Genomic DNA, 17364 nt, shown 5'->3' on the forward strand with positions numbered 1-17364 from the left:
TGAATTAAAAATGCACGTTCTATGAATATAATGAATGCAACGTATACATGACATGATATGAAAACCATGAATGAAACAAAAAGAACATGAAAAACTCATGAATAAAACGAAAAAGTAAAAACAAAATAAAATCTATAAATTTTAAGCAAATCTAATAATATAGAAGATATGGGTTGCCTCCCATAAAGCGCTAAGTTTCACATCCCCAGCCAGACAGATCCCTGGAAAAACCTTCATCGTCCATGAGATCAATGGACATGAAGTCAGGCTCAATTAGGCTCTATGAAGAAAAGAGTGTCATCTGTGACATTGTGCACCGTGTTCCCATCATGTCTACCTCTAAATGGCTCTAAGTGCCCGATCCAACTCAACTCACCTATCTGATTTTCAAGTAATCCTCGATGATCCTCCTCGAGTGATTCATTATCCTCCTCCTGAGGTGGTGGATCACTCAACAACCAAGCATATTCTACTTCTACGAGGTCTTGAACGACATCAACCTCAAAAAAAGCCTCCTCAACAGCAGACCCCATAGCAGCATGAAAAATGTTCAGCCTCATCTTCCTATTTTCGAATGACACATCCATCTCACCAGTGCGGCAATTAATGCACGCGTTGGCAGTAGCTAGGAAGGGGTGACCGAGAATAATAGGGGTCTGTTGTAGGTTATCAGCTCCCTCCATATCTAATATCATGAAGTCGACAGGGAAATAACAATCTTCCACCTTGACTAAAACATCTTCAAGTATCCCTCTTGGGACCTTGATTGATCTATCTGCAAGCTGAAGAGTCATAGGTGTAGGTTTCATCTCTTTCAATCCAAATTGGTCATAGAAGAAACCCGGCAAGATGTTCACACTTGCTCTAAGGTCGAGCAATACACGCCCAACAGTGATGTTTCTTATGACACATGAGATGATAGGAGTCTCTGGGTCCTTGAGCTTAGGTGGTGTGTGGTGTTGCAATACTGTGCTCACCTACCCATTCAAATAAATCTTTTTCTGCACATGGGAGCTCGACTTCCTTTTCTGCGTACAAAGCTCTTTGAGGAACTTTGCATATGCAGGGACTTGCTGGATAGCATCTAGTAAGGGAATGTTTATCTAGACGTGCTTGAATATCTCAAGCATTTCTTGCATGTTCACTCTGGACTTACTTAGTGCTCTCGGTCTCTCTAACACTTCAGGAAAGGGGGCTTTGGGAATGTAGGATGGTGAAGGCTCAGATGGAAGAACCTTCTCGCTTTCCTGAGGTAAAACACTAGGGACAGACTGCTTCTCACTTATCTTCTCTCTTTCTTCTGCAGCCTCCCTCGCTTGGTACTGCTTCCCACTCCTAAGGGTTACTACTTGAGCCTGCTCTTGATGTGTATCTGTTAGATGCAAGCTACGCATGGGTTCCTTTCCCCTAGGGTTGACAATAGGCTGGCTAGGCAGTGTCCCCTCACTTCGCCTGCTAAGCGCCTCAGCGAGCTGCCCCATTTGAGTCTCTAATTTTGCAAAAGACTTATTATGCGAGCTCAAATTTGCTTTAATATCAGAAAATGCTTATAGCATCTTGTCCTTGAAGGACTGACTATACGAAGGCTCATGAGATTGGGGATGAGTATAAACAAGTTGGGCTGGGGGATAACTGGATCTCTGAAATCCAGGCGCATAACCGCCTTGACTGGGTTGACTCTGGGAAGGGTTAGGGGGTTGGATCTATGAGTTGTGCCATGAAAAATTGGGATGGTTTCGCCAGCCCAGGTTATAAGTGTTGGCAAATGGATTGGGTACGGGTCTAGTGAAGTTTTGAGCCATCTGAGCTTGCTCTTGGACAAACTCAGGGTACTGTGGCGCAACTGGGCACTGAAAGACATGGTGTGCAGGACTCGCACACAACGCGCACACCTGCATGGCAGGAGAGGGACCCAACAAAAACTGATCTAATTTCTGGGACAGTTGGTCTACATTGTTGCTCAACTCAAGGTTTATCCCTATTTCAAAAATACCTGCCTTCTTAGTACTATCCTATGCAGGTGCAACCCTATCGAACCGTGAAGTTGGCGCATGGTGCATCAAATTTTTGCTCAATGTCTCAAAAAGCGACCACGCTTCATCCTCACTTTTTAGCATAAAAGTGCCCCCACACGACGAATCCACTATTTTTCTGTCCTTCTCGGTCAGGCCATCGTAAAAATACTGCACCAGTTGCCAGCTAGGCACCTGGTGGTGGGGACACTTGCGGAGAAGATCTTTCATCCTCTCCCAAGTCTCGTAGAATTGTTTTCCCTCAATCTGCGCGAAACTGATTATGGCTTTACAAAACTGATTTGTCTTACCAATTGGGAAGTACTTTTTAAGGAACTCGTGCTGCATTCCTTCCCAATTGGTAATCTGAACCGTATCGAGAGCCTTTAGCCAATGCTTAGCTTTATCTTTGAGAGAGAATGGAAACAACGTCAACCTCAATGCGTCATCTCCAAAGTTGTTGATCCACACTGTCGAGCAGATCTCTAGAAAATCATCAAGATGACTATATGGGTCTTCGTTGCTAAGGCCATGAAAGGATGGTAGCATTTGAATGATACTGGCCTTTATTTCAAATTGATTGGCTCCTACATCAGATCTCGTGATGCAGAAGGTGGGAGTGTATATGGTGGGCATGAAGTACTCCTTAAGGGTACGGAACAACGACCGATTTTCGGCCATGGTAATAGGATGAGGAGTTCTCCTAACAAGAAACTCGGGACTCAATTAGCTTGGGTTGAGTGGTTGTTGCCTGTGCATACACCTTGAAGTAGACCAGTGTAGCACACATCCTAATTTTTGGGTTTTCTATCTAACTAACGTGCTAGCGGCCAAACCACGCAAACCACAAAGCACGTACATCAAAAACTAAACAAACACCACGCAGTTACACATAACAGAGATTATAAATAAGAAATATGAAATCTATGTGTAGAGTATCAATCGTACACCGTCACCTCTAAGGAGATCCTAGTAGGTAGGCTGTGCAGAAAAGTAAGCTCGTCTCTACGATATGCACACATGTGGTTATAAACCTAAATGCAAACAAACACTAGGCAATAAAGTGAATACTAATATTACGCCGTTCCCCGGCAACGGCGCCAAAATTTGATGCCTTCTTTTAAATCGTTGTAATTTTAAAAAGATTTTTATATGTAAAACATGTGAAAACCAGACATCAAATAATAAAAACCGGTTCTCACTAGTAGATGAGACCGGGTCGAACTCAGGGAACGAGAATATTTCGTATTTAAGCAAACAAATTTAAACTATTCTTTATTGCCGTATTATGAAATGTAAAATGTACGAGAAAAGTAAAAACAACTAACTATTAAAATAAATGAATACGCTTCACAGAGGGCGTAAAAAGCGATATTTACAAACCCAATTAAATGCCTAAATTCTAAAATAAAAGAAAAAAATATCTTCTATCTTCATGTACTTCATGTCACGTATGCGCTTCAGCTCCACTTCTATGCGATCCTGCACAAGTAAAAAGAACACGAGATAAAAGTAGAAATTATACTAAACTAACTAAATGCTAACATATAAAGGAAATTATGCACGAAATCTAAATGACTTATTACAATTGAAAATAAATTCTAATTAATTCCGACTAACTAATTACTAATTAACAACTAATGACTCACTTAATCTAACAACATTTTATTAGACATTTAGCAACAACACCTGAAATCCAATTCATTTTTTTCCATACTAATTCTATATTTTTGAATTCTTAATGTTCATTCAAATTTGACAATGCTCATCAAGTAGTGCTCAAGAATCAATAGATTTATAGATGTGGTAACTCAATTGGTCTGGAGTCCAATAGTACTCAAACAATCAACACATTATAGGAAACTCAGATTTCAATTATCCCAGAAAACACTACTCATTTATCTCAGCAAACTCTAATAATCAACTTTCGTCTTCAATCATCAGAGAACAGTCGCTTCGCCGGAATTTAGTGTAAAAACAATGCTCAGATAGACCTCAGTGCCTTCACTGGATAATAATAACCCCCGATTCAAAAATCATTAATCACAACATTCCCATCAGATTCAGACATCTGATCAAATTTTATTAAAAATATTCCCCGGAATTAACAACAATAGCATTCACTGGTATTTCCAACAACAGTAGCATTCACCGAAAGATGTGGTGAACAACAGTCACCGGAAAACAGTACCAGCATCAATAAAAAATTTCAACAGTAAGTATTAATCAGATTTTCCTAGCAAACATCAATTTAAATTTCAAACAAAACATTGATTTAAATTTCAAACAGGAACATTTATTTAAACGTTAAACAGAACAAACATCATCCACCGAAAAAAAAATCAGTTGTGAAATGAATCTCACGGTGGCTCAAGAAGGAAAATGCCTGTTTTACATCTTCACGATAAACGTGAAGTGATATTTTGCTTAAACCAGAGATTCTAACCCGAAACAGAGTTCAACAAGATTTCAATCGGCTAGAATTAGCTGGTAATCAAATTCAATTAGTTTGGGATACAATCGTCGCCGGATTCTCAGTCACGATGATAACTCGAATTTTGATGGAAGAAAATCAATCCAGAACACCGAACAACACCAGAGCTCAGTAGATCAAGTGATCGTGCTGATTTTTCACACAAGCAAACACTAATCTGATACTCAAATCATCGCCGGATTCTCAGTCACGATGATCCAGATTATCGCCGGAGGCAAATGTATATTGATCCCTTATAATTGATGATCATTCACATCCAATTTTCCAAATGCATTTCAATTTTCCAAAGCAAACATCATGATTCTTTGTGCATTCTAGGAAAATAGAGCATTATTTAGATAGTTGAGTCAAGTTAGAGCGCATAATTGATCCTTGGTTCAATTACCCCTGGTAAAGGCGCCAGGAACGGTTGAACCTCGTACCAACAGGCGGATCCCATTCCACGGAATTTTCCTGCAAATTTTCAAAATGGAGGCGAGTAATTTTCAAAACCATTTTCAAAACTTTGGTCAAGTTTGACTCGCGAAATTCATTTCTCTCTTGCAAGAGAGGGGAAAAATTTTGCGATGATAACAGGGACCAAAAGGAAGCCCAAGTCGGAACTCGAAGCTTTAGACGAAAGATAAAAGGGGAAAACCCGAGTCGGGACTCGAATCTTCCAGAAATAAAAAATGAAAACAAAACCTGAGTCGGAACTCAGATGAGAAGGAAATAACTCTTTCCCTAAAGTCAGATTTCTGAAGGATCGACAAAAAAGCGCGAATAGATTCCGACGATGAGGATGAAAACTTATTCAAGATCCTCGACCCAAGATGGCCTGAGATTTGAATTTTATTTAGGATGGTTTTTAGGATTTTGTCCCCTATCCTGAAGAGAATTTGACATCTAAAAGATTGATAGAAATTGATAATAAAAAGGATTGACAAAAGGAATAAATTAATGAAATTGACAATAAAGATTTTAGTAGAAATTGACAGAAATTTGAGGAAAAACTGATGATAGAGGAATTTAGGATTATCCTCTATCCTGAAGGAAGAAGAACCTCGCGGAACGAGGCTCAGGTTTAGCCCTTAACCTAAAAGAGAAATACCTCATTGAAATGAGGCATCAGGCTTATCCCTTATCCTGAAAGGGTTTTATAAAGATTTGATAAAATTTAGTAAAAATCAATAAAACTTGACAAAAATTGATAAAATTGACAATAAATTGATGAAAACTTGATTAAATTTAAAAATGAAATGAATGCAGTTAATAAAGATAACAAGATTAAAAAATTTGATAAGATTTTAGAAAAAGATTTCGTCTGATCCTGCCTGCATATGATGAAGGAAGATAAGTATATATCAAAAATAAAATGCCCCAGTATCAGGGAGAAGTATGTGAGAACTCAATAGAAGATTATTGCTTTATTGAAAGATACTTTTGAAGAGTACAAAAGGCTAGGATGAACAATTTAAGTGTAAAATCTCTTCAAATGTAGAGCATTGATAAGGTCTGGCAGTTCCACCCCATCTGCGTTGATCAGGCGATAGGAGTTGCGAGGCAGCGCTTCCTTGACCACATAAGGGTCTTCCCAATTGGGTGACCACTTGCCCTTTGGCCGATACTTGAGATGAGCTGTCGATTTGAGCACAAGATCATTGACTCAGAATCTTCTCTCAATAACTGATTTGGCGTAGTGTCGAGCTATCCTCTGACGATAGGCTTGAGCATGTTCTGCTGCCTTGAGTCTTCTCTCGCCTAGCAGATCTAGTTGTACTAACCTCTGCTGCTGATTATGATCAAGCGGAAGTTCGATGAGTGATGCAAACTTGAGTGCGGGCTTGTGAACGTGGAGAGGTAATACTACCTCGATCCCGTAGACAAGCTCTAAAGGAGTAGCATTGGTTAGGGTTCGAATGGTGGTTCGATACGCCTAAAGTGCATCGTGCATCTTCTCGTGCCAATCGCGGCCCATCTCCACAGTTCTTTCCAGGATGCGAATCAAAATCTTGTTGGTGACCTCTGCCTGGCCATTTCCTTGAGGATAATAAGGAGCTGAGAAATGATGATGAATCCTGACCTTCGATCAAAAAGTCTTCATCCTCTCATTCTTGAAGTGACTGCCATTGTCTGACACAATATCATGTGGGACGCCGAAGCGGCAAAGAAGATTTTTATGGATAAAAGAAACCACATGTCGGCCTTCCACTGTTCGCAGAGTTACAACTTCGACCCATTTGGTAAAGTATTCTGTAGCTGCGAGGAAATATCGGTGGTCGTTAGAGGCCAAAGGGGTGATCGGACCTACTACGTCGAAAGCCCACATCGAGAAAGGCCAAGGAGAAACCACAGACTGCAAATATGCGGCTGGCGCATGAATGGAAGGTGCGTGCATTTGACATTTGACGCACTTCCTTACAAATTGATGGTAATCCTGCTGCATGGTTTTCCAGTAATACCCTGCTTAGATAATCTGTTTGACGAGTGTTTGGTAGCCGACGTGACCACCACAAATTCTTTCGTGTGCCTCTCGGACAACTTTCATGGCTTCATCCTTGTCTAAGCATCTGGCGTACTCAACACTGAACCCACGACGGTAAAGAGTATTGGCAAGGATGAAATAACGGGCCGACATGCGTTGGATCGCATGTTGCTCCTTTCTTGGCATTTCAGATGGAAATTCACCAGTTTCAATAAAGCTTTTGATGTCTTGGTGCCAAGGCTTCTCTTTCTGAGCGGCTTGGTTCACTTGATCAACTGGAATGAAGGCAAGTTGATCAAGTTTGCCAATCTCAAAGGAACGATAGGATTCACTGTCTTTAAAAGACAAAATGGAACCCAGACAGGCTAGGCCATCCACTATGTGGTTGTATTCCCTCTTAACATGGTTGAGCTGAAATTCTTCAAAGTTGCCTATGAGAGCTAAGGCAATCTTCTGATAGGGAATTAATTTTGAATCCTTGACTTGCCATTCAGCATTAACTTGACTAACAACAAGCAATGAGTCTCCAAAGGCATGTACTCTCTTGACATTGAAATCTTGCAAAATTTTGAGGCCTTGTATTAGAGTTTCATACTCGGCCATATTGTGAATACATTGAAAGCTCAGTTTGAGGGAATAAGGGATCATCTCCTTTTTGGGAGTGATTAACAAGATCATAATCCCTATGCCAGACATATTTCTGGCTCCGTCGAAGAACAGAGTCCAAACTGGAGACTCCTGATTATTGCAGATGCGATTATCGGGAAAATCATCTTCTGCCTTGATCTCTTCTGTCAACGGAAAATTTGCCAGCTGATCTGCGATGGGCTGACCCTTGACTGACTTCTGAGATACATATTCTAAATCGTACTGCATCAAGAGGACTTGTCATTTCACAATCCGTCCAGTAAGGAAAGGCTGCTCAAGGATGTACTTGAGAGGATTGAGTCTTGATAAAATTTTGATTTCTGAAGCTAAAAGATAATGTCTCAGCTTTTGACACATCCGCACTAATGACAGACATGTCTTCTCCATTTGAGAGTATCTCTTTTCATAATCAATGAAAGTCTTGCTGATGTAGTAGATGGTGTGCTCTATCCGGCTACCTTCCTCATACTGTGCGAGAAATCCGCCACAAGCATTATGGTTGACGAAAATGTATAAGAGAAGTGACTTCCCTAGTTCTGGTGGCTTCAGAACAAGTGGATTGAGGAAATATTGCTTGATGCGCTCAAACGAGAGCTGACACTCTGGTCCCCACTCAAATTTTACTTCTTTTCTTAGCAAGTGATTGAAGGGTTTGCATCTCATGGCCAAATTGGAGATAAAATGACGGATAGACTAAATGCGCACATGAAGGCTTCGCAGTTCTTTCAGATTGGTGGGAGGCGGCATATCAATGATTGCTTTTGCCTTGGCAGGATCCACCTCTATGCCTTTCTTGCTGATCATGTAGCCAAGTAGCTTGCCTGACTCTACTCCGAAGACACACTTCTGCGGATTGAGTCTCAACTTGTAGAGAATAAGTCTTTCAAAGACTTGGCCGAGAGCATCAAGATAATCCTCTCCTTCTTTTGACTTGACCAAGATGTCATCCACATAGGCATCCATGTTCTTGTGCATCTGGTCGTGGAAAATAACTGCCATTGCTCTCTGATAGGTTGCCCCAGCATTCTTGAGCCCAAACGACATGACTATATAGCAAAATGTACCCTAAGGCGTGGTAAAGAAAGTTTTGGATTGGTCACGAGCGGCCAATTTGATCTGATTATAGCCTGAGTACCCATCCATAAAGGAAAACATTGCATGGCCCATCGTGCTATCGATCAAAAGATCGATGTTGGGGAGTGGATAATCATTCTTTGGGGTGGCCTTGTTCAAATCCCTGAAATCGATACATATTCGGACTTTGACATTCTTTTTGGGAACTACCACGATGTTTGTCAACCAGTTTGGGTATTCAATAGTCTGGATGAATCCTGCCTTTAGCAACTCTTCAAGTCCTTCTTTAACTTGCGGTGCTACTCAGGGATACATCTTCCTTAGTTTCTGCTTGATTGGCTTGCAATCCGGTCTAAGCACAAGACGATGTTCGACCAGCTTGAGATCTAAGCCTGGCATATCCTCATAAGTCCAAGCAAAGACTTCTTGGTGTTGTTTGAGGAAGCAGATGAGTTTCTTCTTCTCATCTGAACTTAAGCTGGAGCCAATTTTGAGGATTTTCGGATCATCATCTGAACCGATGTTGACATCCTCTGTTGGATCCTGAACCAACGGCGATGGTTCGTCCTGCTTCTGAATACTGGCAACTCTTGAATCGCTCAGTCGAACTCTGCTAACTCTTCGATCTGCCCCGTTACCTTGCTGACCTCTGCCCCTGCCTTTGCCTTGCAGATTCTAGCCGGTTTGGATTTATTTTGAGAAAAGTTGGTATTGATAACGAGCCTTTTAAGTGATTTAGGAGCCATGATTTTAGCAATCCCCTGTAAGCGCAAAGAAGGTTTTTGAGAAAAGGATAAAAGGTTTAAAAGTAGCCTTTTGTACAGAATCAAAGAATGACAATCATAGAAAAAGATATAAGTAGAGAATTTGTGTACGCCAAGATGAGAATAGGAAACCGAAATTTCATTGATAAAAAATCTCTTTGATATTTACATATGATTTGTTGAAGATAGAAAGAAAACTAAGGCGGATTTTTGCCCCTACAAGATGACATTAAAGAAGGAAAAGCAGAAAAACACTGGCATTGTGCTCCTTTGATGAAGGTAGTGCGCTTGCCGGATAACTGTTCTGAGAAACCCAAACCTGCACTGGTGACATGCCGAGTGGGGATGATTGGCTCCAGAATGCCATCCCCATTCTTACCAAGGCCCATGAAGGGATGGTAGTCATGTTTCATCAGAAGATCAAACCCTTTCTTAGTTTTCGAGAATTGAGAAAACAGAGGGTGATCCTTGAAGAAAGTGCAGTCAAGGCGCCCACCTAGCTTGAAGAAGTGAGGCCCCTGCCACTGGGTTACTGCTGCCACGCTTATTGTCGGCTGGACCTCTTTTAACTTTAATATGTCTAGACTTTCATTCAAAATGATTTCATCGACTTCCCTGATGCTTGGGATGTCGGCAGTGAAAGTAGGACGGGGTATCATTGGCTGCGATAGTCGCTCTTCCGGGTCCTCTCCTAAGACCGTAGTGATCATGCCTCCCTTCGACCATTTAATGCATTGGTGAAGGGTTGAAGGGACAGCGTTGGCATTGTGAATCCAAGTGCGCCCAAGCAAAAGATTGTATGTGGGCGGCACATTGATCACGTGGAAGAGCACGGTATGCACCGAGTAGTTGATGAAAATTTCGAGAAATATCTTCCCCTTGGTTGTCTGCCCATGGTTGTCGAAACCGTAGATCGTTATGGGATATGAGGTATACTCTTCTTCTTTCAGTCTCAAGGCCTTGGCTGTCATCTCGGGACAGATATTGAGGCTGCTGCCTCCATCGACCAATACATAAGGGACTGTCATGCCCCTGGTCCACAGCACTATGTAGAGAGCGTTGTTGTGGAAAGAATGAGGCTTCGGCAAATCTTCATCAAAAAAAGTAATTGGTGCATTCGTCATTGCTTGATTGACGATCTGAGCCATATCTTGCGGAGTGGTGCTAGGCTTGACTTTGATCTTTCTTAGCAGATCTTCTAGCACCTGCTGGTGCTCAGGCAAAGTGTGGGTCAAGTCTAGGATAGAAATGTTCGATAGAGCAGTAATTGGCTTCTGAACTGACTCTTAAGTTTCTCCCTTTTTCGAAGCTGCCTTGACAAAGCGCTTCGGAATCCTGAGAACTTGTTTGGCAATCTCTGCTGTCACCTTTGTTGGCTCCTTGGTTGCTTTTTGTTGCTGGAAAATGCAGTAATATCCACCCTCTTGGCGAAAGACTGCGCTTGACGAAGGACCAGGATCTGATGCTGATCCTGAATGTCCTGGCTGGAACATGGCTGGATACTGTTCTTGAGAAAGACTGTTTGTTCTGAAATCACTGATGCAGAATGTTTAGGAAATGGCTTGGACAAGATTTCCGGCTATTCTTCCTCATCTTCGATTAACAAGTTCTTGTCAATACAGTACCGAATGATATTTTTAAGGACAAAAAAATGCTCGGTGTCATGTCCAACAGTCCGGTGAAACTTGCAGAACTTATCAGTCCATTTTTCCATAGCAACGGGAGGATCTGCCACCTTGGGGAGTTTGATCAATCCCTTCGACATCATATATTCCAAGATGTCTTCGCGGGACTGCTCTAGGGCCGTGAATTCCCGATCATAACTCCAGCCTTCATGCTTCGGCTTTTCTAGTTGTTTTGCTTCTGGCTGCGGCGCTGACTGAACAAGCTGTGGCTTGACAAATTTTCCCTTCTGGGCTGTAGAGTTCGTTCTTTCGGCCCTAGAGTGTCCGACATTCTTGTTGCAGTTTTTCTTGCTGATCATGCATATAATTCAGGGTTTATTAACATTTAAATATGCATGATTTTATAAAATAATGTTTCAAAAACCCAATTTTATGTTAGTTTTTGAGTAAATGTGCTAAAATGATTTAAAAATAGAAAATGCACGAAAAATAGTTTTATTTTACATTTTTATGCATATTTTAGTTTTTGTTATAGTCATAGTAATGTAGTTTTAGTTTTCAATTAAAAAATAAAATAAAAAAATAAAGAATAGAGAAAATAGTTTTATATTGTTAATAAAATCATTTTAAATGTTTGTTTTTTTTAGAAAAGAAAAAAAATTAAATAGAAATAAATAGTTAGAATAGTTTTTAAGTCTTTATAAGTTTTGATTTTAATTTTTGAAAACTTTATAATAAACTAGGTTTACATAGTTTTTGAATTTTAAAAAACTGAAAAAAAAAAATATAAAATAACAAACCGTTTTACACGGTTTGATTTCTTGAAAAAAATGAAAAAATATATCACAAACCGGTTCCAACCGGTTTGCATTTCAAAATAAAATCTGTTACAAACCGGTGAACCGGTTTGTAATGTTTTAAAAACCCAAAGCAACGAAAAAAGCCAGGCGCCTCCTCCATTTACGCCTGAAACTTCCTTTTTCCCCTCTTTCCCTCTCTTTCCCTCTTTTCTCACCATCCTCCACTAACACCGGTGGCTATTCCCTTCCCTACCTTCCCTTTCTCCCTCTTTCTCTGTCAAATCCGGCAACCGGTGGTGGTGAAGCTTCAGTCCGGCGACGGCGTGGTGGTGGAGGTCGCCACATTCTCCCCAAACCCCTCAGGTTCACGGTGAGTGTTGAGTGTTCTTCTTCTTCTTCTTTATTTCTTCTTCATCCGAATCTTCATCTTCTGCAGCTTCTTCTTCTTCTACTTCTTCAGATCTTCTTCTTCTTTCAATTTCTGCAGTTTCTTTTTCTTTTCCTCCGATTTTTCTTCATCCGATCCTTTTCTTCTTCTTCTACTTCTTCTTCTTCTTCAGCTTTGTTAATTTTTCTTCAACTGTGTTGATTATGAAAAACAGAATAAAAAAAAATTAAAAACGAAAAGAAAGAAAAATCGATGGATGTTGTTTCAGTTTATGCTTTTCATCATCCGATCTTCTCTTTTGTATTTCATTTGTAGTTAAATTTTTTTTTGTTGATTCATTCATATCTTGTTCTTAATCTGTAATTCGTACATTAGTGTTAATCGATTCCTGCATTTGTAATTCTGTTTTTATTTGTAATTTGCAGAGATTTCATGTGTGATTTCATTCTTGTTTTGTTTTCAGTGTTATTCATTTTCAGTTTTAATTTCTGTTTGTTTAATCGGATTGTTTTACTATGATTCTATTTTCTGTGTTAGATCTGTATACATGTTGTTTTCAAACTTGTTTTACATTCATTAATTCTCTGTTTCTGCATTACAATAGATTTGTTGCATAGATTTCCAGATTTTTCATTAAGCTTGTTTTCCTGCTTAGCATTCTTAATCTCATGTTATCTTCAAGTAAATTCCTGGTTATTTCATTTTTCAGTTTTTAGTTCATTTCTAGTTTTCTTTAAAATTTCTAATTCCATTTCCAATTTCTGTTTCAGTTTTTTTTTTTCTCCTGTTTTTGATGCCGTGTCTTTCAATTAAGTTTCATTTCATTTCAATGTACCGTGTTCTTGTTTTTCAGTATTTCAAATAATGCATTTCTTTCTTATTTTTCACATCTTGTATTTCCTGTATTTCTTTTACATTCTGAGTTTCTTTTGTTTAACTTTCTGAATTTTATTTTCTGATTTCTTTTTGTTTTTCCTCATTCAGTCATTTCTTGTTTTCTTTAATTCTTGGAGTTAATGTTGTTTTTTTCGAATTCTTAAATTCTTGTTCTTTTATTACAATCAATTCATGTTTCCTTCATTGATTTCTTGTTTTGTTTTCATAAGTTAGTTTACTGTCTTGTTAGTTAATTGAGTTAGTTGTTAGTTAGTTTTGATTTTAAATTTAGTTCGTAAAAGTGCTTAGTCATAATATTTTTAGCATTTAAATAAGTTGTTTAGTACAATTTCTATTTCGATCTCTTGTACTGCTCGTGTTCATTTGATTTGTGCAGGATAGCACAGACTGGAGCGGAAGCGATTAAGTGACACGAAGTACCAAACCATACTTAGATCCTTTGAGGGTTGGTGATGCTTCGACATTGGAATAGTCTCCTCAATATGGTCCTACCAAACCATACTTAGATCCTATACGCAATGATGTCAGCTTAGGACAAAGTCTAGGCTCCTAAGGTTTGCATGGAAAATGAAGCTCACATAGAAGAATAAAGACTTAGAGAATATTAAAGCAAAGCAAAGGCACAAATCCGACAAGACGAAGACGGGTCCCATCACGGTTGCCAAAACTGTGATTATCGCAAAAATTTTCCTCTCTTGTGGTTTCTCTCTCTTCCTTCTCTTTTCCTTTCTAATCCGTATTTCCTCCTTTTTGAAGGGAGAAAATAAAAGACAGAAAAGAAGAGAGAAAAGAAAAGAAAAGAAAAGAAAAGAGAAGATGAACTCTTTTGCGGGGTCTCACTTGACCTTGATTTGAAAATATTTAGAAAATTAACTCACCTCCGTTTTTGAAAATTTGTGGGAAAACTGGGAGACGGGATTCGCTCGTCGGTACGAGGTTTGACCGTTCCTGGTGCCTTTACCAGGGGTAATCAAACCAAGGGTCGAATTCATGCCTTTTGCTTTGCTAAGAAAATTATCTAAGAATTTATCCTAAGTTTAAATGCACAAAGAATCATGCTTGTGCAAATGCAAGGATGTATGCTCTTTCAAAAAATAATTTTGGAAATCTCCAAGTGTTTTGAGATGAATAGAGTGAAGAAAAGGTTTGTAACTCAGAAAAAAATTATGAGTTTTTGGAATAATCAGAGCTTGGGAAAATAAGGAAGGATCCTGAAATTGAGATAAAAGGAGAAGGAAGGAAACTTCAAAGTCATAAATGGACTTTAGAGTTTAGAACTTGGATAAATGTTTAGAATGTAATTGAATTCTAACTTTGAAGTTTGAAATCAGAATGAGTTCTAAGAGATCCAAATAAGATTGAGAAATGGAATTGGCTTTTGGAATTTTTAGGAATCAAGATAAACTTGGTTTTGGAAATCTAGAATGAAATGGAGTTGGATTTGAAAAATTGGAATTGGGAATGGAATTGGATTCTAGATCCTAAATAGAATTGGATCCAAGATCTGGAATCTAAGATGGAATTGGATTTTGAATCCTAAAATGGATTTTGGATCTTAAAATGGATTTAGGATCTGAAATCTAAGATCCAAGATAGAGTTGGACTCTGGATCCTAAACGGCATTTGGATCTGAAGTCTGAGATCCAAGATGGAATTGGATTCTGGATCCTAAAATGGAATTAGATCTGAAGTCTGAGATCCAAGGTGGAACTAGATTTTTGAATCCTAAAACAGAATTGGATCTGAAGTCTGAGATCCAAGGTGGAACTAGATTTTGGATCCTAAAATAGAATTGGACCTGAAGTCTGAGATCCAAGATGGAATTGGATTCTGGATCCTAAATGGATTTGGATCTAAAGTCTAAAATCCAAAGTAGAATTGGATTCTGGATCCCAAAATGAAATTGGATATGAAGTCTGAGATCCAAAAAGTGGATATTTGTACTTGGAAACTAGATCCAAGTTGGGATTAGGATTTAACTTTGGATTTGGATTCTGAAAGTCCAAATGGGACTTCTAAAGATGGATCTGGGTTTTGAAAACCCAGATTTGAGTTTAAAATTTTAATAGGGTCAAGTTTTGAGATTCAAAATCAATCTCAAACCTTGATTTTGAATTTGAAGCTAAGAAGATAAAACTTGATTTTGAGACTGAATCAAAACTTCAAAGTTAAATTGAATTTTGAATTGAATTGAAATTTTGGATTTTGAATAGAAAATGATTTTGAAATTCTAAAGTCAAATTGGACTTTAAAATTGAGTTTTTGAATCTTGAAATGAGATAAAATTGAATTTGAATCTATGAATAAGATTTGATCTGAGAAAAAAATCACTTGGAATTTTGAAAAAGAAAATTTTGAAAATATGATGCACTTCTATCCTAAATGATGAATGAATTTAAAGAATTTGAAATTGGATTTTGAAAAGCTATTTCATTCTTTAAATGAATTGAAATAAGATTGAAGATATATAACATCCTTGACTATGGTCATTGAATGTATTATATAACAATCATATCTAATTTCAAATGAAGAATAAAATACATTTTAGTGCTTTTATAGAGTTTAAAATGAAATTAATTCTCAATATATCCTGACTATAGCCATTGATATATATATTGAATTAATTTTAAATCAAACTCTGATAAAAGAAGAAAATATTTAAAAATATGATGATTTTTTTTAAGAGGGATCCAGTGTCGATCCAATGTTATTTTATAAAAGATAAAAATCCTAAGTTTTGTTTACATCCTGACTATGGCCATTGATGTAAATCATCAACTTAGGATTAATTGCCTCTTACGAAATGGTGCACGTGCCATTCGTGTTCCCATTTGTGAGATTTTGGAAAAATAAAGGTAAAAAAAAAGAAAAAAAGCATGAAAATAAGCAGTTTATGATCTTTTCAATGCTCATTCATTCTATCTAAAACAAGAAATGTAAATTCTCATTAGATCTAACTATTATAATACATGAAATTGAATTTACAACTCCAAATAATGATATTTTCCACATATTCCCTGCAAAACACCTGATTAGTATAAAAATGGAGAAAATTTGTATATAACATATGGATATCAAAAGATGCTCACAGGCCAAGGTATTTATGATGTGGAAAGATGAAAAAAATGGTATATACCCATATACATACATGTATATACAAGCATATATATATAGGTATGTATATACATCTATGGCCTATATGCAACATAGGTGGATGATAGTTATTGAGATAGAGGAGGTATAGGCGACAATTGGAATGGCTATAGAAGTGGAAGTTACAGAATAAAATGAGTGCAGAAAATTGGTTTGCAGCAGCTCATGATAGTAGTGCTATCATATGTTGGAGGTGGAAGATGATTGATACTGTGAAGAGTAAGTAGAGGGTTAATTGCACAGTGTGGCTGGGGTATAGCTGCCAATATGTATGGATTTGTAGCAGGGTAGAGATGGATGAGATGCAACTACTGTTATAGTTGCAGCAGTGAAAGGTGCAATGGTGCTGGTAGAAAATTCACATGGGGAATGGGTTCTAACTGTCATGGGCTGTAATACAGGGGATATCCTACGTGGTATACAAGTAAGACATAGCTAATGATGCCCTCAGTGATAAAGGGGTGTAATGGTGAAGAATTCAGCAAGTGATGAACATACGCACATGTGATGCCACAGCCAGAGGTGACAGGTAATGATTCAAGGCACACAGCGAATGCCATGGAGGTTGAGTATATGAACATGGCTTACGATAGCTACTATTGTGGAGAAAAAAAAACTGTCCTAAGTGAAGGAAGGGCCATGGATGGAATGTGATATACTGATACAGTAGGAAGTATGAGTGAAAACAAACCATAGTTGGTGGCTGGTAGTATTAACGAAAAATATATAAAGGGATATAAGGTTAAAAAGATTATTATTATTATTTTTTTAAGAAAGAATGACTACAACAGCTAGACTGACGGTATGTAAATACAGGCTGTGGAAGGTGGATATGGCATAATTCATGTTGAGCTTACATGAAAAGAAAAAGAAATCTTGCCGCAGAGCAAGGATTAATATTAAACCAAACAAACTATTTATAAATGGAAGAGTGACAAAATACAAAATTTTAACTGTAATGGAATTCAAGAGATCCTACCATGGTTTCACCCTGTAAAATTGATCTACCTCAATTATTTATGTCTCAAACTTGTTCACGGAAGAT

The sequence above is a fragment of the Nuphar pumila genome, chromosome 9 (assembly GCF_984573655.1).
Source record: "Nuphar pumila chromosome 9, dmNupPumi1.hap1.1, whole genome shotgun sequence".
Classification (NCBI taxonomy): Eukaryota; Viridiplantae; Streptophyta; class Magnoliopsida; order Nymphaeales; family Nymphaeaceae; genus Nuphar; species Nuphar pumila.